The following is a 26,184-nucleotide window of genomic DNA, read 5'->3' as shown; positions in this document are numbered from 1 at the left end:
AAATTCCTGTCAGCTACTGAACGCAGCAAACGAAATCTGAGGTCAGTCAGGGCTTAGCAGGGGATTATGGGTAAAGGGAGGAGCTAGGAGCTCAGATCCTAAAGCTTATGAATTGCCGGCTCGGATCCGATGTCGGATCCTAATCCCACAGGTTGCAGACAAATGAAGTCTTCCTACTTCAGATCTGCACAATAGAAGGAGGAAGCTACTAAATGATAGAGCAAAATCCCAAAAAGGGAAGGCATCACTGATCAGTATTAGCAAAAAACTACGGGCACACATAAAATTGTCTAAGGTCAGCTTCGAGAGAAAAATTGCACAGGACACTAAGGATAATCACAAGGCTTTCTTTAGTTATGTTAGGAACCTGGGTGGGAATTCACAGATATGCTCAGAATTAGTCCAAAATGACAAAAAATACACCGAACCCACAGACATTGCCAACATCCTAGCTGACAGGTTCAGCGCAAACTTCTCCCTCCCACCAAAGGGCAAATATCTATCCCAGCAGAGTGCTGCCCCCCTGACATCTCAGATGCTCAGGTAAGAGCCGCCCTCTCCAAAGCAAAAAACACAGCATCAATGGGACCAGATGGTGTCCCGGCTCGTCTACATGAACTCCAAGAAGAGCTAAACGCAAACATAAAACTACTGTTCAATCTCAGCCTTACTACAGGATATGTGCCCAAAGAGTGGCGTGCAGCAACAGTGGTCCCTCTCCATAAAGGTGGTGCCTCAACGGATCTTGGAAACTATCGCCCCATAAGCCTGACTAGCTTGGTCTGCAAAGCTATGGAAAGGATCATCATGGACCTCATAAATAAAGATATTGGGGACCTACAAACACTGGATCCTACCCAGTTCGGCTTTGTTAAGGGCAGGTCCTGCCTCTTAAACCTGGTTGATTTCTTTGAAACAGTCACCAAGGCCATTGACGAGGGGAAGGTGGTCCACACAGCCTACCTGGACCTCGCAAAAGCCTTCGATACAATACCCCACTCGGGCATTATAGATAAGCTCACCAGCTTAAATATAAACCCCTATGTCACTAGATGGATTGCAAACTGGCTCAAGGACAGAACCCACATGGTTAGAATTGCTGGAGCCATGTCAGACTCCAAACCAGTTACAAGTGGTGTCGCACAAGGCTCAGTCCTGGGACATCTCTTGTTCGGTATATATTTCTCGGAGGTACAGGCCAACACGGAAGGACTGTGGCTGACCAAGTTTGCAGATGACTGCAAACTGGGCGCCATAATAGACTCTTCCAGCCGACACAAGCATCCTCCAAAAGGGCCTCATAGAAACAGACAACTGGTGCCAGAGCCATGGCCTCAAGCTAAATGCCAAAAAGTGTATAGTTATCCCCTTTGGCAAAAACAAAGTGCCCACAAATTACCACATAGGTGGTAATCCATTAAGTACAGAAGAAGTAATTAGGGACCTGGGGACCCAAGTTGATAGCAATCTCTCATTTGACAACCACGTGGCCAAAGTGGTTAGAAAAACATTTTATACAGCCCACCTAATCATGAAGGGATTCACATCTAGATCAGGGGAGGTCATCGTGCCTCTTTACTCATCCCTCATCAGGCCCATAATTGAGTACAATGCCCCTTTTGGGATGTACCTTACCAGATACCTGCAGCAACTGGAAAGACCCCAAAAGTACCTCACCAAGAGGATCAAAGGGCTCAAACAGATGCCATATGCTGCCCAGTTAAAGAAACTCTAGCTCTACTCAGTGGCATACCGCCTGTTCAGAGGCGATCTGTGCCTGACGTATAAAGCCATGTCCAACCCGGAATTAATGGACATGCTGCACCTCAGAAAATCCAAATCCCATCGAGCGACTTGAACCTCAGCACTGAAATAAATAGGACATGCTGGAGGGACAGATTCATAACCCAGAGGCTCCCTTCACTCTGGAATAAAATCCCAGTCCGGGTTAGGCAGAGTCCCTCATTGACTCTCTTCAAGAGGAATCTTGATGAGTGGATGGGAGATCGTAAGTTTACCCCGAGTATCACTTCTGTGTCACTGTTAGATAGAGGCACAGTATACTAACCTCGAAAAAGGACATAGCAAAATACATTTAAAATGGGTGGCGAAAGCCAAACACATTCTGGCTAGGCTTATAAATGCCCTAGGGCAGATAGCCTAGTATGAACCTATGAACCTATGTCCTAAGCACGTAATGAGTCATGAGCACCAAGGTTGATAACCTGACTTTTGACCACCCTGTTGCTTCCATTGTATGGAAAGCCTTGTACATGGCCCACCTCATAAGTCAGGGTATCTCATCCAGGGAGAAGGAGGTCATATCATCACTGTAGTCTTTCCTCATAAGGGCCATTATTGAGTACAATGCCCTGTTTGGCATGTACCTCTCAAAGCACATGCAGCAGCTGGAGAGGCAAGAGAGGTTCCTCACCAGGAGAATCCAGGGCCTCAAACATCTACCATACACAGACAGGATAAAAACCCTATCCCTCTAATCAGTCACATTAGACTCCTCAGAGGTGACCTCTGTCTGGCATACAAGGCGATTACGGACCACGCCTTGATGGGACTTGCTGCATATCCACAAGTTAAGCTCCACTCCAGTAACCTACACATGCAGCCCCAACCTGGTCTGTGACATCAATAAGACTAATTGGCAGGACAGATGTGTCCCAGAGACTCCCTCGTCTATAAATTAGACTCACCCTCCACATAAGGAGAGTACCTCTTTAACCCTTTCTAAGCTCAACTGGGATAATTGGATAAGAAACAGAAAATATACCCCTGGGATTCCACCCCTGTTTCTGCTGGACAGGGGCATTGGGTGCTGATCTGTCTAAATATGGGCTAAACTCTCGGCTAGCCTTTGAAGGGCCTCAGAGCCTAGTAACCTCCTTTGTCTATTATTTCAAGAATATTACATATAAAATACAACTTATGCAGTATGTAATAATACCTTCGTACCTTACACACATTTATACACACAGACATGCACAGGCAAACAGTCAAGCAACAGACATCATTTATATATATATATATATATATATATATATATATATATATATATATATATATATATATATATATATGTAAATATACAAATAGATGCAACGGTAAGGTTGGACCTTACAACTGTCTCGTTGAAATTAAGTATTGGACCTGACTCCCCCACAGGAGCAACAAAACTGAAAAAAACAAAGCTAACTTCAGACTACTATGCAATGGTACAAAACATATTGTACCTCCTGACTCCTATGCAGTGGTGTACTCAGATGCCCTGTACAAACATTTAAGCAGCTGAGTAGACTCCATTTTACCCAACTCCTGAAAAAACAAGACACCAAGGTGCACCTGAAATATAAACAGATTATATAACATGAGAAAGAATGGTTATCTAAGAAAAAGAGGGATGTGACTCAGTAGAGGAAGAATTCCCTCCTCAGCTTGAACAAGCAAATCAGAAATCTCATGAAATCCTTTAAAGCTAAGTATGAAGCTAAAATAGTGTCTCCAGCTAAGGATAATCAGAAGGCATTCTTTAATTATGTCCAAAACTGAAAATGGAATGTCCAGCTTTGTGAAGAAGAGGTAATAGATGGTACCGCTCATACTGCACCGCAGGAAATCACCCACCCTCCTAGCTGACAGATTTGGTGCAAACTTCACTTGTCTAGCCCCATCGTCCATACCCAAAGCCTACACAATACCAGTCCTCTGCCTAGTATCTCTAGAAATCAGGTCTCACTTGAGCTCTCCAAGGTCAAAAACATGGGCGCAATGGGGCAAGATAACATCCCAGGATGCTTATTAAGCAATCTAAAACAAAACATATCAGACCCACTTACAAATCTCTTTAACCATAGCCTGAGAACTCGATTTATTCCACCGGAGTAGAGACCAGCAACAGTAATCCCTTTGCACAAATGGGGCCATTTATAGACCTTGGGAACTACAGACCCCATAAGTCTCACCAGTCTCATCTGCAAGGCCATGGAAAGAATCATCATGAAATTGAGCAAGAGGGAGTGTATCAATACTTGGGAATTGATGAAGGATCAGTAATAAAACATGAACAAATGCGAATAAAACTCAGCAAGGAATGCTTTAGAAGAAATCATTGACATCTAGGAACAAGATCCAAGCTATAAACCAATTTGCTCTTCCGGTCCTAACTTACAGTTTTGGAGTGATTGACTGGCCTCAAAAAGATAAATAAAGAAGTTATGTACTCACCATAACGTTCCATCAGAGTAGGTACTTCATTTGTCTGCAACCTGTGGGTATCGGATCCGACCTCGGATCTGAGCCGGCAGCTTTCCAAGCTACAAGATCAGAGCTTCTAGCTCCTCCCCCTACCCATAATCCCCTGCTACATGCTGCATTACTTCAGATCGATTTTTGCCCAATCACACAACTCATAACCTCAACAGAGGAATACACCAAATTTAACTTCCAGACAAAAGAATTTCAGGTGACCAGAGATCCCGACAAAGGTTCGGGGGATGGCAGGGGGGCTCGGTTGCAAACAAATGAAGTACCTACTCAGATGGAACGTTATGGTGAGTACATAACTTCTTTATCTGAAGTAGTTACTTCATTTGCTCTGCAACCTGTGGGACAGAGTCCCCAGCTACCTAGGATCAAACCTGGGTGGCCTTTACGGAAGGATATTCCGAAGCACCGCGGAGCCAAAGGAAGCCCTACCTCTCGAAATCATATCTAGTTTATAATGAGAAATGAACGTATGAGAAGACGACCAGGTAGCTGCTGAACATATGTCGTCCAAGGGAACCCTGGACCAAAAGGCTGCTGAGGTGGCCATAGACCTTGTAGAATGAGCGTGAATTCCAATAGGAGCTGGCTTGCCTGAAGATATATACCCCTGAATTATGCACTGACAAATCCAATTTGCTACGGTCACTTTGGAAATGGCTCTACCCATGGCTGATTTTGCAAAGGACACACACAACTGGTCCGACTTGTGAAAATCCTTAGTCCTGTGCAAGTAAACACGCAGTTCTGTGTACATCCAGTTTATGCAATTTGTATTCCCCTCTATTCTGAAAATTTGGAAAGAAGACGGGTAAATTTATTGATCGATTAATATTCGACTCTGAAGCCACCTTACGTAAGAACGACGGGTTAGTCCTGAGGGACACTCTAGCCTTGTGAAAAATGAGGTAAGGGAGTTTTCATACACAGTGCTTGAAGTTCTGAAACCCTCTTGGCCGAAGTAATAGCCACCAAAAAAGCCGTTTTCTAAGACAAGAATTTTAACGGAACCAAGGCCGCAGGCTCAAAGGGTGGACCTGTCAGGGCTTGTAAGACTAAGGTCAAATCCCATGCGGGTACCACAGCTTTCACAGGCAACTTCAAAAGAAAGATGCCCCGCAAGAAAGTTTTGCATAATTTTGTAGATGCCAAGGACCCTAGGCCATCTCCCACATGAAAATGGGAGATGGCTGCTAATTGCACCTTAACCGTTGAAACACTTGCTCCCTGCCGAAAAATTAGCGACAGGAAGTCCAGGATAGTCGGAATAGGAACTGTAAATGGATCCAGGCGCTTGTCTTTAGCCCACATGGAGAAACGTTTTCATTTACTATTGTAAATTTTTCTGGTAGCCGGCTTATGCGCAGCGACCAGTATGGCCTTCACAGGAGAAGAGATACTGGGAGTCCTAGCCATCAGTGGAACTGGATCAACCAAGCCGCAAGCTTGAGGTTCACACCAGGTTCGGGGTTTGGTATCCTGCAGGATGCGAGATCAGGTCTGGAATGGGATCCAGTATCCATGGAGGAGTTGCACTGCGAGACCGCAGATAAGGAAACCAGATCTGGCGAGGCCAGAATGGGGCTATGAGGATAACTCTGCTCCCCAACCGACAGGCTTTCTGTATGAACTTTATCATAAGCGGGAGGGGGGGATAAGCATAAAGGAGACTGGGAGGCCAAGCATGAACTAGAGCGTCTCTGGGATTTTCCCCTTCGGGGGGAAGTATTGCTAAGTACTCGCTGCATTTTGTGTTTAATGGAGAAGCAAAAAGATCGCAGCGAGGCCAACCCCATTTGCAGAAGATCTGCTTCGCAACAGATGGATTGAGAGACCACTCGTATGGAGTGAGAATTACTCAACTCAGTTTGTCCGCTAATATGTTGGACCGTCCCGGAATGTGCGTTGCTACCAGAAACCGGTTGGTGGATATCGCCCATTCCCAAACTCTCATAACCTCTCCACAAAGAGGGTAAGACCTGGTTCCTCCCTGTTTGTTTATGTACCAGACTACTGACATGTTGTCAGTCTGGATTGCAATAGTCTCCAAAGGAAGAAGGTCGTGGAGAGCTTGCAACGCTAGAAGCACTGCCCTCATCTCTAGGACATTGATATGCAAAGCGGTCTCTAGGGAAGTCCACGTGCCTTGGACGGTTCTGCTCGAACAACGCCCCCCACCCGAGGCGAGAAACATCCGTGGTCAACGTGGCTTGGGGCGGGGGAATCACAAAGGGTCTCCCTTCCCTCAGTTCTCGCATGTGGAGCCACCAAAGAAGGGAGCCCTTGCAAACTCTGCTCAGTGGTATCGGAGTGTTCAACGGGTGGAGTAATAGCGACCACTGAACTTGAAGGGTCCACTGCAATATCCTCATCCGTAGCCGTGCATGAAGGGAGAGACCGATCGCCGCTGCCATAGACCCTTGTGCCCTCAGGACTAACTCCGCTGCTGGAGCAGGACTCTGAAGAAGGGCTAGTAACTGAAACGACAAGCTGCTCAGCCTGTCTGAAGTTAAGAGTAGCTAGAGAGATACGGGTATCCAACCTGGCCCCTATGAACTCCAGGACCTGAACGGGGCAAAGATAGGATTTCTGTAGATTCACTGAGATGCCTAGGCTCTGGTCAAGAGTCAGAGTGTAATCTCTTGCCACGCAGAGCTGATGCCTGCTGGCGGCGGTAAGGAGCCAGTCGTCTAGGTACGGGAAGACCTGAATGCCCTTAAGTCTCAGGTGGGCTGCAACCACTGCCATGACTTTGGTGAACACCCTGGGGGCTGAGGTCAGGCCAAACAGAAGAACCCTGAACTGATAATGACTGGCTCCCAGCCGGAAGCGGAGAAACCTTCTGGATGGTCTGTCCATCAATATGTGGTAGTACGCATCCTTGAGGTCTATAGAGCACATCCCGTAGTTCTCCCGCAGAAAGGGGAGAATTGATTGGAGGGTGACCATCCGGAATTTTTCCTTGGGAATGAACAGGTTCAGACCGGAAAGGTCTAGAATGGGTCTTAGGTCCCCCGTCTTCTTTGGCCTGCCTCAAACGCCTCCAGGAACACAGATTCATCCGAGGAAGGTTTTTGGGCAGACCACCCTCCTCTAATACGCAACATTTCCATGATGTCTCCGAAGGAGACATCTTCGGAGGGTGACGTTGGGGAACCTTCCCCTTCATCTAAATCCATGTCGGTGGCGACGGACTCAGGGGAGTCCAGGTGCCTCCTTTTACACTGTCCGAAGAGGGCTCGTCAACGGGTTCTTGTTCCTCCAAGGGAACCAGCTGGGGGGCTTGAGCAGGCTGTCCCAATGGTCAGATGACAGAGGATAGACCCACATGCAGCGGGGGTACGGGAGGAACCGAAGCCCGAACCGGGGACCTGGAGGACCTCGACAGTACCCTCTCCACTACCTCAAAAGCCAAGGGAGAACTACTCTTGCCAGGCTCCGAAAGTAATCTACTCGGCCCCGAGGTAGGGATCGGGGCCGATGCAGTCAGAGCCAAGAGAGAGGTATGCTCCAAACCCAGCGGCGCCGAAGACACACCAACTCCCACAGATCTGACGCTCAGCCCTCGGCCCCGAGAACTCTGATCCGACACGCTCGTGGGCACAGTCGGCGAAGAGACTGGAGCTATCGGCGCAGACGAATCCCCGGCTCCAAAAGGGCCCGAATCCAATGACTCCTAGACCCGAAAACGAGTCAGAGAAGGAGTGATCGGAGCAAAAATGGGGGCCGCACTCCGGGGGGGGGGGCAAGAGCACCCCCATCTGCATCTGGGTCTGTATGAATCGACGCATCATCCGATCCATGTCCGCGTCGGTGAGGCTTCTGGTCAACGTAGAAGTCGTTGTCGAGGCGGGCCGGGAGGGCTGCCTCGACGACCTCGAGGGAGACCGATACTCCTCCTCCGGCTCCAGCGAAAAACATGGCGAACGGCGCCGAGAGGGGGAGGATTCAGAGACCCTCGTGAGAGACCTAGCCAGCTTAGATGGCGGGGCTGAGGGTTGAGTCTCAGCCTGCCTTTTCTGAGACTTGTGCCCTTCCTTGTCCTTGTGCCTCTTCTCTTTGGAGGAAGAGGCACCAGAGTCCCCTGAGCTCAAACCCAAAGAGGGAGGTTGAGTCCCCGGTTGAGCAGGGGATGCAGAAGGCACCGGGGCTGCAGAGGCAGCCTGAGCCTGAGCAGGAGAGGAAGAAGAAGCCGATTCCTGGGGAAGCAAGCCCGCCAGGATCAGCTTATTCTTCCTTTCCCTAAGTGCCCAGGGGTTAAATGCCGCACATATTGTGCAGGCCATAGACAAATGGGCCACCACCAGGCACAAAACGCACTGAGTGTGGCCATCAGCCAGAGAAAGCTTATGGCCTCACTCAGTACACTTTGAAAAAAACGGCTTTGGGCCCTTCAGCCATTTTGACTAAAACACTCACACACGCACACCCAAACACTAAGGGGGAGGGGTGTCACACCAAAAACACTAACTTCTAAAAAAAAAAATAACGAGTTTCTAAATCACGACTAAAAAAACCCAGGGATACTACTCACACGCACACTAAAAAATACAATCTTCCCAGTTGAGAAAAAGTTAAAGAACGGTAACAATCTCACCAAAAGCCAAGGAGCTCTTCAAAGGTAGCTGTTTCAGCCACGGCAATCGGAGGTAATACAGCATGTAGCAGGGGATTATGGGTAGGGGGAGGAGCTAGGTGCTCGGATCTTGTAGCTTGGAAAGCTGCCGGCTCGGATCCGATACCCACAGGTTGCAGAGCAAATGAAGTAACTACTTCAGATTAGCTATTAAAACAAGGATACTTCAGGCTCACTAAATGATTTATAAAAATCAACGTATACCAAGATTATATATTCCCCGTTCTGAATGTGGGATGCGCCTCCTTGAAATTGATTACACGTATAGATCTGCAATCGTGGGACTCAACACATATTTACTCACCTCAAGATCCAAATGTAGTGAAAGTTTTGAAACATGAGGAGAATAAATCTAAGATTACGTCTCTGCTTAATCTAGCAGAAGCATATAGACATCAAGCAGGAATGGAAATCAAACCAGAAGTAGATAGAAATCAGGCAGCAACCGAATGTGCCAAAAAACAAAAGAAAGAATATACGGTAAAGGACCAGGTGAGAAGGCTAGAAATGTAGAAAAAGCATAAATATATTTGCAAATATAGAAAACTTCTGAAAGAACCTCATGTTGATCAGGAACGAATGCAGGAATGCTTAAGGAGAGGTGAATTCAAGCCAAGAAATGAAAGGTTAATATTGGCAGCCCAAGATAGTGGGCTATGTACACGCTGGTTTACAAAGTCCATTGAACATGTGGGAGAAACACAAATATAGGTTTTGTAAAACTGAATTGGAAAGTCACACACCTTGTTGCGACACACTAATTACAGGAGGACTGTTTACTGAAAGGCAAAATAATGTGGCAAGACTGTTGCACTGGGGATTGTGCCAACATTATGGTATCAACATGGCTAAAAAACATTGGAAACATGAGCCACAAAACATCATAGAAAATGATGAAGTGTACATCACATGGGATCATCCATTACCAACAGTTCAAAAGATCGATGTTAGAAAATCGGATATAGTGGTCCAAGAAAAGAAGACAAAAGTAGCACTGACCATTGAAGTTGCCACACCCAGTGACTACAATGTCTTGCATACAGGGAGACAAAGTCATAAAATACCAGGATCTGCAGGCAGAAACGAGAGCAATGTGGACAGTTTCAAAAGTCGTAGGAGCAACAGGCCTGATAACATATCTAAATACGATTGCAGATTCTTTTTTAACAATCCATGTAACCCCATATGAATTGCAGGAGGAGTCATTACTAGGCACATTGCAGGTGCTGCAAAGAGCACTTCTGGCTGACAAAAATTAAAACAATACTAATTTCATGAACTTTAATGGTAGTCTGACTTAGGAATGGGGTCCATTCCCGTCACGGTATTAGAAAGCCAAAAGACTTGGAGAAATTAAAAAATGGAGACCCCTTATCAACAAGGACATAAACAACCTTCACATTGTAGACCCAATCTAATTTGGTTTCATTAAGGGTAGATCATTCTTACTAAACCTGGTGGACTTCATTGAGAAAGGCACCAAAGTCCTGGCTGAAGGTAATACAGTGCATACCACCTATACTGACCTGACCAAGGCTTTTGTCACAACCCCCAACTCAAGTTTGAATGAATAACTGCGAATTAGGGATTTCTGGCTAAAAGTATTAACATCTTTACCATACGATTTAGCCATGAGTAAGAACTATTTATATGAGCACCCCAAACAGACACTAGCCTGGTTAATAGGAAAAAACAATACTCCTACTTAGGAGTGAACCTGCAAGCTATCCTAAAAGCTATGAACCAATAGCTTCCCTTCTGATGAAACTATACACTGGAATTTATGCTGACAGAGTTTTATAGATGAGCAGAAAGTGGTAATATGCGGTTTGAAAGCACACAAATTAAATGGCAGGAATTCTGTGGACGTCTGGTACTGCCAAACGTAGGTAGAACGGTTCTGACAGTGTTATTGCTCACAGAGTGGCATCACCACCAGGACATTCTGCAAGTTAGGAAGGATGAAGTCAGATATCTCAAATACTGAAAGAATATAGTCACTAGATGTCTGAGACTACACATTATACAGTTTGAAGTGTTTCAGGGAAGGACACAGAAAAGTACTGGGGACAGAGAAGTAATGGAAAAAAATCAGGATGCTTCTCAGTGGTTTTATGAAAAGCAAAGTTTTAGACCACGACGGAAAGGTTAAATGGTCTCTTTTTATGAAGATTAAATGGCATCATGTCTAAGTGATATAAGAGAGGATTTAGAAAGTACAGTTTTGCACCTACCATAAATGTAGATGTCCGATAGGTATGCATCTGCAGTCATCACATATGGGTTGTCCTGCCTCAGGCAGCCCTTCGGTCGGCCGGATTCCAAAGTCTGGGTCTGGCCTTGGCTGATGTCGCACTTTCCCCGACGTCAGAGCGTCTGGGGTATAAAAGCATCAGCCAACGCCATCTTCCTCAGTTTTTCTTGCCCCAGATGCCAGGTGCCCTCTAGGAAGGCTAAATTTGGATAAATGCAATAAAATTCCAAACATTTGCAAAAATATATATATACATGTATATACAAACAAATACACCATAATAGATTCCCCCAGCTAGCTAAAAGAGGGGTAAGCACCCTAGGAATACCACAGAGGGGTAGGAGGAAGGGTAAACCTGACTGCAGATGCATACCTATCGGACATCTACATTTATGGTAGGTACAAAACTGTACTATGTCCTTCAAGGATGCATCTGCAGTCATCACATATGGGTAGAATACCATAGCCAAACTGGGGGTGGAGGTACTAAGTGAAGGATGGTGTAGTTAAGATACCATGCAGGACTGCCGTAGCAAAACCTGCTCTGGATCTGGAGTATAAAGGCAAATTGTAATGCTTGGCAAATGTATGCACGGTGCTCCATGTAGCAGCTTCTAAAATGTCTTTGGTAGCCACCCCTCTTAGGAAGGCTGTGGTGGTGGCTGTGGCTCTCATGGAATGAGGTCTAATGTTAGCTGGCACAGTCTTTCCATGAAAGGAGTAACAAAAACAAATGCAATTTCCTATCCATTTCGAAATTGTCTGTTTGGAAATTGCTTTTCCTTGTACCCCAGCAGCATATGCTACAAACAACTGGTCAGTCTTTCTGTAACTTTTAGTTCTGTCCAAGTAGTAGCGTAGTTGTCTGTGTATGTCCAGGGTGTGCAGAAGTCTCTCCCCTTTATTTTGAGGCTGTGGGAAGAATGTAAGCAAATGAATAGCTTGGTTCAAAGATACCCTGGATACCACCTTTGGCATGAATGTAGGATTGGTCCTCAAAGAAACTCTGCCCTGATGAAAGATAAGGAATGGCTGCACCGCCATTAAAGCTTGTAGCTCAGATACTCTTCTTGCTGAGGTTATGGCCAGAAGGAAGCCAGTTTTCCAAGAAAAAACTGTACATCTGCCGATGCTGCTGGTTCAAAGGGAGGAAGCGTTAGGTTTTCCAACACGAAATTCAGGTCCCAAGTAGGTAGAGGTGGTTTCCTTGGAGGATTAATGTTTTTGATTCCCCTTAGAAACTGTCTTAGTAGAGGGTGAGAGAAGACAGGTGGATTTAGATTGTATTCTGCTGAGATTGCTGAGGCATGTATCTTGATGGAAGAGTAAGACAGGCCACTGTGGGACAATTCTGCCAAATATTCCAGTATATATGCCATATTCATCACAATCACATCTAGGCCCTTTGCTGTGTTCCAGGTGTGAAATCTTTTCCATTTTGCTGTATACGCCTTCCTTGTGGAAGGTCGGCGAGCTTCCCTAACAATATCCTTCACTCTCTGGGATAGGTTATCCTGAGGAGGAGTCATGGTATTCTCCAGGCAGTTAGCTGCAAGGTTTTCAGGTTGGAGTGTAGAGTCCTGAAATTGTGCTGTGTCAGTAGGAGTGGCCATAGGGGAAGAGGCCATGGTTTTGTCTGTGACAAACTCTTTAACAGTGGGTACCAGTGCTGTCTTGGCCAGTTTGGGGCTATCAGGATTACTCTGGGCTGCTCTGTCCTGATCTTCAGTAGGACCTTGGTCATTAGAGGAGGAGGTGGGAAAGCATACACTGTTAGAAGCTTTCCAGCTGAAAGAGAGAGCGTCCACCTTCCATGCTTGTGGGCGGTATGTCCTTGAGCAAAATTTCTTCAGTTGATGATTTAGGGGGGAAGCGAACAGATCTATTTCCAGCCTTCCCCATGATTGTGTGATTTGTAAGAAGATGTCTGGGTGTAGCATCCATTCATGTGCATCCATGGTAGTTCTGCTTAAGCTGTCTGCCAGTGTATTGTCTTTCCCTGGCATGAATTGGGACTGTAGCTGTATGTTGAGTTTCAATGCCAGTTCCCATAGGTTCATTGTCAGTCTGCAAAGAGGGTAGGAATGGGTGCCTCCTTGCTTGTTTATGTACCACATAACTGTGGTGTTGTCTGTCCTTATGAGCAGGTGGCCTTGTTGAAGGAAAGGTTTGAAGGCCTCGATTGCGTGCATCACTGCCAGCAATTCCTTTTGGTTTATGTGCATGTGCAGCTCTCTTAGTGACCATAGCCCTTGTATACATCTGTCCTCCATGTGCGCTCCCCAGCCTTGGTCTGAAGCGTCCGTGGTGATGGTTTGATTGGCTCTTGGCTTGCTGAAGGGCAGCCCGCTGTTCGACGGGCAGGCTTGAGCCCACCACAGGAATTCCTTTTGAAGGCAAGGAATGAGTGGGATCAGAGCTTCTAAGCTGTAACTGTGCTGAGTCCATAAATTTCTTAGGTACCATTATAATTTCCTCATATGAAGCCTTGCTTGTGGAATCAGAAGTATGCAAGATGCCATGTAACCCAGGGCCTGCAGGATTTTCCTTGCAGTCATCTGAGTTTGTCTTGTGAGATTCTGAAAGTAAACTGGTAGCTGTTCTTGTTTTTCTTCTGTGAGAAAAGCCATCTAGGTGGTTGTGTCTAGATCCGCACCCAGAAAAGTTATTCTTTGGGATGGAACCAGTCTTGATTTGTGGATGTTGACTGTATAACCCAAGGCCTGTAACAGATGGATGGCATAGTCCAAGTCCTTTAACAAAGTTTGCTTGCTGTCCGCTTGTATTAGGCAGTCGTCCAGATAAGGGTAGATTTGAATCCCCTGAAGTCTGCAGTGTGCAATTACTGATGCCAGGCATTTCGTGAATACTCTGGGCGCAGTAGATAAGCCAAAGGGCAATGCTGAGAATTGATAATGCTCTGACCCTGCAAGAAATCTGAGGTGTCTTCTGCAGCTTTGTCGAATAGGGACATGCAGGTATGCCTCCTTGAGGTCTAGAGTCACCAGCCAAGACCCCTTGCCCAGCATGGGAAGGAGTTGCTGTAGAGTCAGCATTTTGAATTTTGGCACAATGAGATCAGTGCGGACAAGTCGAGAATAGGCCTCCATTGATTTTCTTTTCTTGGAACAAGGAATAATCTTGAGTAAAATCCCTGGCCTTGTTCTGAAAGAGGTACCTTTTCTATGGCTTTCATTTGCATTAAGTTGGTAATTTGCTTCAAAGCCTCTGCCCTCTGATTTGGTGGCAGGTTTGGCATGCCTTTTCTGTTTGGCAATGAGTGGAAATGGAACCTGTATCCTTTGTCTATTATTTGCAGTGTCCATGTGTCCCCTGTAATGCTGTGCCAATTTTTTGAGAATAAAGAAAGCTTTCCGCCCAAAGGTGCTTCTAATTGAGCCTTGGTCGGCGGAGTCAAAATAAAGTCATCGAGTCTGTCCTGGTGTAGCAGCTGTAGTTCCTGCACTACCTCTCTGGTTGGAAGGCTGCCACTGACGGCCTCTGTAGGAGCCTCTAGCTTGCCCTCTACCTCTGGCACGTCTATTTCTGCCTCTTTGAGATCTGTCTGAGTCCGGAAAGGACCAATTCTTAGTAGGCCAATTTCTGCTGAATCTCGGTGGTTGGACTTGCAGAAAGTCTTTAACTGTTTGCACAAATTTTGCCTTTTCTTCAAATTTCTTTAAAACCTCTTGAGCCGTGGAACCAAATAATTTTTGCTTTTCCATAGGAGCATCCAAAAGCTTAGCTTTAACATGGTCTGGCAGAGATTGTTCCTTCAGCCAGGCATGCCTACGTATAACTGCACCTGTCATAGCAGATCTACATGAAGCTTCCAATGCATCATAACCACACTGCAAGAAATGGTTACTAACCTGCTGGGAGTTATGCACCAGATCCTGAAGGGATTTACGATCAAGGGGTTCAGAAGAGGACAGTTTCTTATGCAATTCATCTAGTAAATACTCTTGATACTGTATCATATGTAATTGACAGTTTAATGCCCTCATGGAAAGAGTTGCAGAAGTATACACTTTCTTACCCCATCTCTCTAATGCTCTGGACTCCCTTTCAGAGGGTAGAGGATTTTCAGCAGTGGCAGCTGCAACCCCTTTAGGGCCCTGGGAAATAGTTTCTGGATCAGCAGAGTGGGCCTTGTACAGGTGAAAATGTGAATCCGGGACCCTGTAGTACCTATCAGGTTTGGCAGGAGCCGGAGGGAGAGAGTCAGGGGCAGAACAAGCATCTGAATAGACATCATCAATTACATTCAAAACAGGAGGTATAGCTAAGGGCCTGTGCTGAGGTAAATGTAAAAAGGTCCTTAATCTCTTTCTGGAATCAGAGAATTCCTGACCCTGCCATTGAAAATGTTCTCTCATAGTGTGTAATGTTTCTCCAAAAGAAAACTCTTCAGGAGGGGAGGCCGAGGGAGTAGATGCTTCAGCATCAGAATCCTCATAGGCCGAATAAGCCTCCTCCTGGTGGTCTGACAGAGCAGAGCCATCCGTGGACTCATCTGAGGACTGTGGATCAGAGGGCTCAACCCTGTGCCTTTTGTCCGGAGGTGGTTGAGAGCCCCTGTCCGGATGAGGTTGGGAGCCTCTAATTAATGAAATCAGATCCTCTGCTAGGGTAAGAATCTGAGAGCTAGAAGAAGGTCTCTGAGAGGAAACTTTGGGAGGCAAAGCTTTAGAAAGTTTAGCAGCCTTAGCCCTAGAGAAAGCCTTAATGGACATGGAAGCAGGGGGTCTGGCTGCACCACGTGCAGGAGTAGACATCTACAGTAATGGTGTCGGAAGGTTCCTGGACGCCGGTTTCAGTAGGTAATTCAATGACCGACTCGGCCGGGGCCTCCAGGGCCGAGGTAGTCGGTTGTGTGGTTTCGGTAGTAGGAAGAGCTAAGGACTCGGTTTCAACCGAGACACTCGCGGTAGGCCTGACCGAGGTTTCAGCCGAAACCGCGGCCCTCGTGTGTCGGTCCTTGTCCTTCCGTTTTTTGACTAAATGCGAAGTCGGAGTCTCCGACGGCATTTTATAAGCAAAACTAGCCCCAAAAAACTCCTCTGCAAACTCCGACCGACGTCTAAGAGTTCGTCGGTTGAAGGAAGCACAGGCTGAACAGGCCGAGACGTCGTGGTCTGGGCCTAGGCAGGGGAGGCAGTAAGAGTGGAAATCCTTATGAGGTATTTGTTTCCCACAGGTTAAACAATTATTAACTTTATCTGACATCGGCTGAGGCAAGAAAGAGTCCCCAATTAGCTTTTTCGAAGTCTTCGGTAGCTGAATCACAGGAGCTGACCGACCGGCACTTGCGAACTGCTTCTGCTTCGGGCACCACGCGGCAAGAAAGACTGAGGAAGATGGCGTTGGCTGATGCTTTTATACCCCAGACGCTCTGACGTCGGGGAAATTGCGACATCAGCCGAGGCCAGACCCAGACTTTGGAATCCGGCCGACCGAAGGGCTGCCGGAGGCAGGACAACCCATATGTGATGACTGCAGATGCATCCTTGAAGGACATCTAGACTATCCTCTGTCTCTTCTGTCTCTCCCCTTGTCTACTACCAGGAAAAAGTATTGCTAAAGCAATAAAAAGCCAGAATCACTATCCAGATGTAAATCCATATTTTAATATTCTTAAACTCCTTAACCTCACGCCTTATATGAGCACCATTTTTCCAAGCAGTATGATTAGATTGTGTTATTTTACTCTTAAATGGTTAATTATCTTAATGATGTTTTTGTTCAGCTCATTCACTGTATTACTAGTTTGGATTAATAATAAAGTACAGTTTTGTACCTACCATAAATGTAGATGTTCGAGTGTAAACACTGCTGCAGTCATTACACTTGGGTTATCCTGCCGTCAGGCAGTCCTGCAGTTGGCCAGAGTTCCAAAGTCTTGGTCCGGCGTCGGTTGCTGTCGCCTCCTCCCTGACGTCAGTGCGACAGGGGTATACAAGATGCAGAACACGCCATTTTCTTCAGTTTTTCTTGCCCCAGATGTCAGGTGCCCCCAAATAGGTATGCAATTCAAATTGCTAGTAAAAAATACAAAAGAAAAGCAAGCAACCATTTTTAATTACCAGCAAATACTCCCCATAGGTAATAAAGGGTAGATGCCCTAGGTAAGTTTCAGAAAGTAAGAGGGGAAGGAGGGAGGGTAACCTGGACTGCAGCAGTGTTTACACTCTAACATCTACATTTATGGTAGGTACAAAACTGTACTATGTTCATCGTGTTACACTGCTGCCGTCATTACACTTGGGTGGAACCCCAAAGCTGAGATAGGGTGGCTGGATCTCTAAGGCATTAGGGGTGGCTATAAGGCCCTGCAGTACAGCAGTGGTGAAGCCAGCTCTGGATTTGGAGTATAAAGGCAAATGGTAATGTGTGGTGAAGGTATGCACAGAACTCCATGTTGCTGCTTCCAAAATACCCTTGGTAGGTACTCCTCTGAGGTAGGCAGTTGAAGTGGCTGTTGCCCTGGTGGAGTGAGATCTAATGCTGCTAGGTACAGGTTTTCCATGGTGGGTATAGCAGAAACGTATACAGTGTCCTATCCATTTTGAAATAGTCTGCTTTGAAATGGCTTTTCCCTGTGCTCCTGCAGCGTATGCTACCAATAATTGCTCAGATTTTCTGAAAGCTTTGGTTTTGTCCAAGTAGAAGGGTAACGGTCTGTGAATGTCCAAAGAATGTAGTAGTCTCTCCCCTTTGTTCTGTGGTTTTGGATAAAAAGTTGGCAAGTGAATAGTTTGGTTTAGAGCCACACTTGATACCACCTTTGGCATAAACGTAGGGTTAATTCTTAAAGACACCCTGTCCTGGTGGAAGATGAGGAAAGGTTCCACTGCCATTAGTGCCTGTAATTCTGATACTCTTCGTGCTGATGTTATTGCCAGTAGCAGAGCAGTTTTCCAAGAGATGTATTTTAATTCTGCTGTGTTAGCTGGCTCAAAAGGAGGTAAAGTTAATTTTTCCAAAACAAAGTTGAGGTCCCAAGTTGGTGTAGGTGCTCTGCTGGGCGGTCTTATGTTTTATCCCCTCTGAGGTATTGCCTGAGCAAAGGATTAGAGAAAATTGGTGGATCCGTGTTGTAATGAGCAGAGATAGCGGAGGCGTGGATCTTGATGGATGAAAAAGAGAGGCCCTTGTCCAGCATCTCAGTTAAGTATTGTAGTATCTGAGGAATGTTTGGGACAAGAGGGTCAAGGTTGTGCGCTTGGTTCCAGGCACAGAATCTCTTCCATTTATCCGAGTACGCTTTCCTAGTGCTAGGCCTTCTGGCCTCCAGAATGACATCCAGAACAGCTTTGGAGAGAGGCATTGCTTGCTTGACTAAGGAATTTTCCATGCAGCTAGATTTAAGGTCTTTAGCTGGCTGTGAAGTATCTGATTGTTGTGCTGTGTCTGCAACTGTGGGATCGGAGGCAAAATCCAGGGTGGCTCTTGTGCTAAGTTCTTTAAGCTTGGGTACCAGTGCTGGCGTGGCCAGTCTGGCGCAATCAGGATAATTTTTGGCTCTTCCTGCCTGGCTTTTATGAGTACCTTTGGAAGGAGAGGTAAAGGAGGGAAAGCGTATACTTGTAGTTTTTTCCAGCTGAATGAAAGAGCATCCACTTTCTATTCTTGTGGATGGTAGCTCCTTGTGCAGAATTTCTGTAATTGGCAGTTCTTTGGGGAAGCAAACAGATCTATGTCTGGTCCCCACCATTTTTGTGTTATCATTCTGAAAATCTGTGGGTTCAGTTCCCATTCGTGTGGGTCCATAATTCTGCTTAGGTCGTCTGCCAGTGCGTTTTTCTCTCCTGGCAGGTATTGTTCTTGCAGATGAACTTGGTAGTTGAGAGCTGTGTTCCACAAGGTCATGGCTTCTCTGCAGAGGGGGTAGGAATGTGTGCCCCCTTGCTTGTTTATGTACCACATAACTGTGGTGTTGTCTGTCTTTAGTAGTAATTGTCCTGGATGCAATAGGTCCATGAAAGCTATAATAGCATTTTGTACAGCTAGCATCTCTTTTTGATTGATGTGGAGATGTCTTTGCACTGTGGGCCACTCGCCCTGGATACATTTTCCTGCCATGTGTGCTCCCCAGGCGTAATCCGATGCATCTGTTGTCAGTGTCTGCCTGGCTGTGGGTTGAGTGAAAGGCTGTCCCTTGTTGAGGTGACAAGCTTGTGCCCACCATCGAAACTCCTGTTGTAGGCAGGGAATTAGTGGTATAACTGTGTCCAAACTTTGACAGTGTTGAGACCATATGCTCTTTAGGTACCATTGTAGTTTCTTCATATGCAGTCTGGCATATGGAATTAGTAGTATGCAGGATGCCATGTAGCCCAAGGCCTGCAGAATTTTTCTTGCAGGGAGTTGGGTCTTTGTTGCCATTAATTGAAAATATTGAGTCAGTTGTCCTTGCTTGTCTGGCTTGAGATAAGCCATATGGGCCGTTGTGTTCAAGCTGCCAGCCAGGAATATTATCTGTTGTGAGGGCACTAGTCTTGATTTCTTTTCGTTTACTGTGTACCCCAGGCAACAACTTTTTTACGTACGCCAGATGCTTTAGTAGAATGTCCTTGCTCTCTGCTTGAATCAGGCAATCGTCCAGGTATGGATAAATTTGAATTCCTTTTTGCCTGCAAAATGCAATTACTGGTGCCAGGCACTTTGTGAAGACCCTGGGCACAGTAGATAAGCCAACGGGCAGTGCAGAGAATTGATAGTGCATTGAACCAGCTAGAAATCTGAGGTATCTTCTGCAGTTTTGTCTGATAGGGACATGCAGGTACGCCTCTGAGGTCCAAAGTCACGAGCCAAGCTTTCTTGCTCAGCATGGGAAGAAGCTGCTGTAGTGTCAACATCTTGAATTTCGGAACATCCAGTTAAGTGTTTAGTGTAGAAAGGTCCAGAATGGGTCTCCAGGCTTTGTCCTTTCTAGGAAGCAGAAAGAGTCTTGAGTAAAATCCTTGTCCTTGTTCCTCTGGTGGTACCTTTTGAATAGCTCTCATGTCCATGAGTGCTGTAATTTGTTTTTGAGCCTCTGCCCATTGATTTGGTGGCAGATTTGGCATTCCTTTTAGCCTTGGCAGGGTATGAAAATGGAACCTGTAACCTTGAGATACAATGTTGAGAACCCATTTGTCTTTGGTGATGCAATGCCAGTTGTGATAGAAAAGTGCCAGTTTTCCTCCTAAGGGGGCTGCCAAGAGAGCTGTTTGGCAGCTGCAGTGGAAAGTCATTGAGGCTGTTTTTTATAAGGTTGAGGCCGGTCTTCCCCTTCTTTCTGGCCTGGTGTGCCCCACTGTCGAGGCCTGTAAGGGCCTTGTGTCTGACCTTTACCTCTTGGACGTCTGTATCTGCCCCTTTGAGGTCTATCTGTGACTGGAAAGGACCAATTCTTTGTTGGCCAATTTCTGCTAAAACGAGGAGGCTGAACCTGTAAGAAATCTTTCACCGTTTGCATAGATTTTGCCTTATCCTCTATCTTCTTTAATACCTCCTCTGCCTTAACTCCGAACAGCACATCCCGCTGCAAAGGTGCATCCAATAGTTTGACGTTAACATGATCTGGTAACGTATGTTCTTTTAACCAAGCATGCCTTCTAATGACAGAGCCTGTAACTGCTGCTCTACAGGAGGCCTCTAAGGAATCAAACCCACATTGCAAAGTAAGTTTTCCCACTTGTTCAGCTGCATGCAATAAATCTTTTAGTTATGTACTTACCATAACGATAGATGTATGTGATCCATCTCGCCTACATTCATAACTGATGGGCTCAGAGCAGAGAATCGGCTCCGACTCGGCTGATACACTAGCACAAAGTCTCTCATTGGCTGGGCCAACCCCCTTATCCCAGGATGCACCACGCCCAAACCCCCAGATCTTGTTTGCCCCACAACAACTCACTCACATGAGCCACTCCAACTGTACAATAGAGTTTCCTCCAGATCCAACAGGTAGGGGGATGGAGGGCGGGTAAGTACAAATGTAGGCGAGACGGATCACATACATCTATTGTTATGGTAAGTACAAAACTAAAAGATGTAATGCGATCCTATCTCGCCTACATTCATAACTGATGGGACAGCATCCCTAGCACCTATATCCTGGGAGGCTCACTGGAAGACACTCCTGAGCACTGTGGAACCAAAGGACGCCCGACCTCTAGAGGCCATGTCCAGTTTGTAATGAGAGAGAAAAGTATGTGGAGAAGCCCAAGTGGCCGCTGCACATATCTCATCCACCGACAGTCTGGCGTGGAAAGCCACAGAAGTAGCCATAGCCCTAGTAGAATGCGCTCTAACTGGAAATGGAAGGTCCCCTCCTGTTGATGTATAAATAAATGAAACACAATCCCTAATCCACCTAGCAATAGTTGTCTTAGTTACTGCTTTCCCAATCCTGTTATCTGCAAAGGCCACAAACAACTGGTCTGATTTCCTCTGCTGCTGTGTCCTATCCAAGTAAAACCTCAGTTGTCTATGCACATTCAACTGATGAAGTCTGTATTCTGCCTTGTTGGAAAATTTTGGAAAGAAAACTGGTAGCTCTATAGATTGCTGCAGGCAAAGAGCAGAAGAAACTTTCGGAAGAAAAGACGGGTTTAGTCTTAGAGATACTCTATCCTTGTGAAAGATCAGATAAGGGGGCTTAACAGAGAGGGCTTGAAGCTCCGAAACTCTTCTGGCTGAAGTAATAGCTACCAAGAAGGCAGTCTTCCAAGATAAGAACTTTTGCTCACAAGTGGCCGCCGGCTCGAAGGGATGAGACGTCAAGGCTCCTAAAACTACATTCAAATCCCATGGCAAAACAGGTTGCAATACCGGGGGGGCGAAGCAACCAAGCTCCCTTAAGAAAGGCCTTACACAACTTGAGTGAAGGCTCAAAGGCAACATGATAATTAGAAATCGCTGCTAATTGGACTTTAAGAGTGGAGAAAGCGGAACCCTGTCTAAAAAGAGTTGCCAAAAAATCTAATACTGCAGACACCGGGGCTGTCATGTGGTCAAGGTTGTGCTGCTGGGCCCAAATGGCAAACCTTTTCCATTTATTAGAATATATCTCCTTAGTGGAAGCTCTGAGAGAAGAAAACAGAATCCGGACCACCTCAGGCGAAAGGATATGCTGTCTGACTAAGGTCGGAAGTGGAGCAGCCAAGCCGTTAGCTTGAGAGTTCGCAGTGATGGATGGGCCTGACCTGACTGAAGAGTCAGGAGGTCTGGAACTGGGTCCAGAACCCAAGGATCCTTCACTGCATACTTCCGAAGGAAAGGAAACCAAACTTGGTGGGGCCAGTGTGGTGTGATCAAAATCATGCTGCTTCCCAAGCAGATCGCCTTCTGAATCACCTTTGGCAGTAGTGGGACTGGAGGGAAGGAGTAGAGCAGACCGGAGGGCCAATTGTGGACTAGAGCGTCCCTGGGATAATCCCCCTGGGGGGGGAATCAGGGAGAAGAAATTGCTGCACTTCGCGTTCCAGGGGCCGGTGCCTACCACTTGGAGAAGATTCGAGCCACTACTCGGTCGTTTAGGGACCACTCGTGAGGCATCAGAATAACTCTGCTCAGCCTGTCTGCTATCACATTGGACTTCCCCAGAATGTGCGGTGCCACTAGATATCTCTGGGAAGCGATCGCCCAGTTCCAAACTCTCATGGCTTCTCTGCAAAGAGGATAAGACCTGGTTCCTCCTTGCTTGTTCAGGTACCATACTACCGCCATATTGTCTAAGAAGATTGCGATGGTACCCTTGGGAAGAGAGCTGTGAAGTGCCTGCAACGCTAGAAGCACTGCCCTCATCTCCAGGACATTGATGTGTAAGTGGGTTTCGTGATCCTGCCACGTGCCTTGAACCGTCCCTGTCCAGATAATGCTCCCCCTATCTGGGAGGCATCCGTGTGGGGAAGGGGGGCAGAAGAGTCGCCCCTGGTTCAGGTTGGAGGAGAGGAGCCACCAACGAAGATCTCGCCGGCAGGTATCCATAATGAGAATCGGGTAGGACAAGGGCAGATTCTGGTACAACCACTGGGTCGACAGGAGCCATTGGAGAATTCGCATGTGCAATCTTGCCAGAGGGACCAGAAGAATGGCGGCTGCCATCGACCCCAAAAGCTGAAGGACCATCCTGGCTGGGGCTTTGTTTCGGGGTAGTAAGGCTAGAACTTGGTTCTGTAGTATCTTTATCCTCTCTGTTGGAAGGAATGCTCGCATCTCGACAGAGTCTAGCTCTGCGCCTATAAAGGCAACACGCTGTGATGGCAGCAATACAGACTTTTCCCAGTTGAATGTAATTCCTAATAGATGTCCCAATTCGATGGTAGCACTCACGGCTTGAATAAGAAGATGCCTGGTGGGGGCGGTGAGGAGCCAGTCGTCTAGATACGGAAACACCTGGAATCCCAGACGTCTCAGGTGAGCCGTCACCACTGCCAAACATTTGGTAAACACCCTGGGGGCTGTGGTGAAACCAAAGGGCAGGGCTCGGAACTGGAAGTGACTGGCTCTTAGGCGGAAGCGTAAATGTATCCTGGACACCCTGTTTATCTTGATGTGATAATAGGCATCCTTGAGATCGATGGAGCACATCCATACTCCTTTTTCCAGCAATGGGAAAATGGATTGCAACGTGACCATCCGGAATTTGGACTTCTTTACGAAGCGGTTTAGGTGGCTGAGGTCCAGAATGGGTCTCACGTCCCCTGTTCTTTTCGGCACCAAAAATAACTGAGTAAGTTCCTAATCCGGTCTGGTCTGCGGGGACTGGCTGGATGACTCCTTTTCCGAGCAGCTTTGCGACCTCTATGGCTGCTTGAGCCCGTTGACTGGGTGGCATGTCTGGGATTTTCCTTAACAGTGGAGGGGGACAGATAAAGGGAATGGTGTAACCTCCGGCGATGATACGAAACACCCACTGATCCTGAGTGATGGAACCCCAGGCCCTTGGATGCTCCGAAAATTGACCCCCGACTAGCTCCAGAGACGCACAGTCGGGCAGTCCCTCAGTAACTCTGGAAGGAGGAACCACGAAAGGATTCTCTGTCTCCTGTATTGCGGTGGCCTCCGCCGCCTCTAGGGCGACATCTTTCAGAATAACCCCCCCCTCCTCTGCCTCTGGAAGGGGGGTCACTCTGATGGGCAGGGGAAGACGTTTGGGACTTTCTGAACCACATCTTTCCTCCCCCCTCTGCGCCTTGGGATAAGGTCTCGAAGGGAGCGAAAAACAGGCCCCAACGGCAGACAAAGTCTTACCCTCCTGCTCGCATCTAGTGTGTGTGTCTTTCACCTTGGGTCCAAAGAGAGAGGACCCGTCGAATGGAGCGTCTGTGAAAGAAGACTTGAAAGCCTCCGCAAAGTGACACAAGCGCATCCAGGCTTGCCTCCTAAGGGCTACGCCCGAACTCGCTGCCCTACTCACCCCTTCGGCTGCATACGATATGAGCCTCATGGACGAGTTAACAATCGACTAAAGGGTAGACAGCTGGGCTTTGACGGACTGCGTCAACACCTCAGGCATATTACCCAACAGGGTATCTCCCAACTCCTTTAAGAGATCCCTTTGGAGCCTCGTAAAATGACAAATAATTCAGCGACCGTAGGGTAAAGGTCGCTGAAGTCAGGGTACTCTTCCCGTACCTATCCATGCTCCTGGACTCCTTGTTAGGAGGATGGATAGACGTAGATGCCTCTGCCATATCCTGCTGGGTGGTAGACGCCACCACCATAGCATCCACTGGGACTCCCTTGGTTAGAAACTCCTTGCCAGGGGGTGCGGACAAAAATTTGTTGGGGCGAGAAGGAACTGGCTCCACAGAGTCAGGGTGCTCCCACACCCTTTGACAAATAAGGTCCAGTAATTCATCGAAGGGTGGAGACACCCAGGAGGCGGAGGGTTGGGCTCCGAAGGCCTCGAGGAAGACAGAGTCCTCCGTGGAAGGGGTTTTGGATGGCCAGTCGCCCCTCTGTCTCAAGATCTCCAGGACATCGGAGAACGAGACGTCGTCAGAGGAAGACTTCGGGGACCCTTCCGCATCATCAAGGTCGGTGTCCGAGGTGACAGACTCATCTGGGGAGTCTATGTGCTTCCTCTTTCGCAACTTTTTCCTGGGGGGCTCTTCAGGCAGAGACTCTGAAGGCTCCTCGGAAAAAGGGGAACCACACATGGAGGAATCCTCAGGCCTCGGAGCCACGCTGTCCAAAGACAGGGGGGCACCAGAAGCTCTAGTCGCCGTGTCTAGGGAAGGAATCGCAGATTCCGGTGAAGTCACTAGAGATTTGTCTAGTGCACTCCTCATAGCCTCGAAGGCGGGTCCACCAGAATCTGAAGAAAGGCCCAACTGCGAGACCATGACCGGTGTCGGGGTCACCCTAGCCGAGGCGCCAAGGGGGAGACTCGGGGCTGAAACCAGAAGCCCTGAGAAATCCCCCTCGGGCTCGGCCTAGGACACCCGAGAACCGAAATCCCTGGAAGGAACAGAAAAGGTTGGAGCTGAAGACGGTGCCGACAGACTAGCAGTGGGTCTCGGAACCAACTCAGGAACCTCACCTGACTCTGCGAACCCAGTCTCCGACGACACCAGGTTTGTCGGAGGAGGAAGAAACGGAATCGAAATGGTTGGCTCCGGCCGCTGGGCTGGAGCTGAAAATAATTTAAATAAGACAGGTGACTGGAGGAGCCTCTGGACCACCCTATCTAAATCCAAATCTGAAAGCCTGGAGGAAACAGACGGGGGGCGAGAAACTCTTTCTACCGGCTCCGAGGCAATGCTGGAATGTCGGCTCCTAATCGGCTCCTGAAGGATCGGAGCCGAGGAAGGCTTGATTAGAACAGAGACCCCCTTCGGTGCCATCGGTTCAGGAGCTGAAGAAACCGACCCTGGAGCCTAAACACTCACCTGCGGCTCCGAGACTAATGGTGCCGAGGAAAACCCAGATTGGAATTCTCTATCCTGCGGCTCCGAGAACAATGGAGCCGAGGAAGGAGACCTAGACTTAGATCTTCTGTCCTGCGGCTCCGAGACCA

The 26,184-nt window shown here is 47.3% G+C and overlaps 1 protein-coding gene across 1 annotated transcript in view; it reads right to left on the bottom strand.

The window, feature by feature from the left end:
- The window catches only part of ZC3H15 (zinc finger CCCH-type containing 15), a gene marked incomplete in the record, with an annotated part of 1,627,349 nt that overhangs the window by 644,068 nt on the left and 957,097 nt on the right, over positions 1 to 26,184 (bottom strand).

This window comes from Protopterus annectens, chromosome 6.part0, assembly GCF_019279795.1.
Source record: "Protopterus annectens isolate FY-2018-M chromosome 6.part0, PAN1.0, whole genome shotgun sequence".
NCBI lineage: Eukaryota > Metazoa > Chordata > Ceratodontiformes > Protopteridae > Protopterus > Protopterus annectens.
The sequence above is the reverse complement of the archived record's forward strand: the minus strand, read 5'-3'. Positions and strand labels throughout refer to the sequence as shown.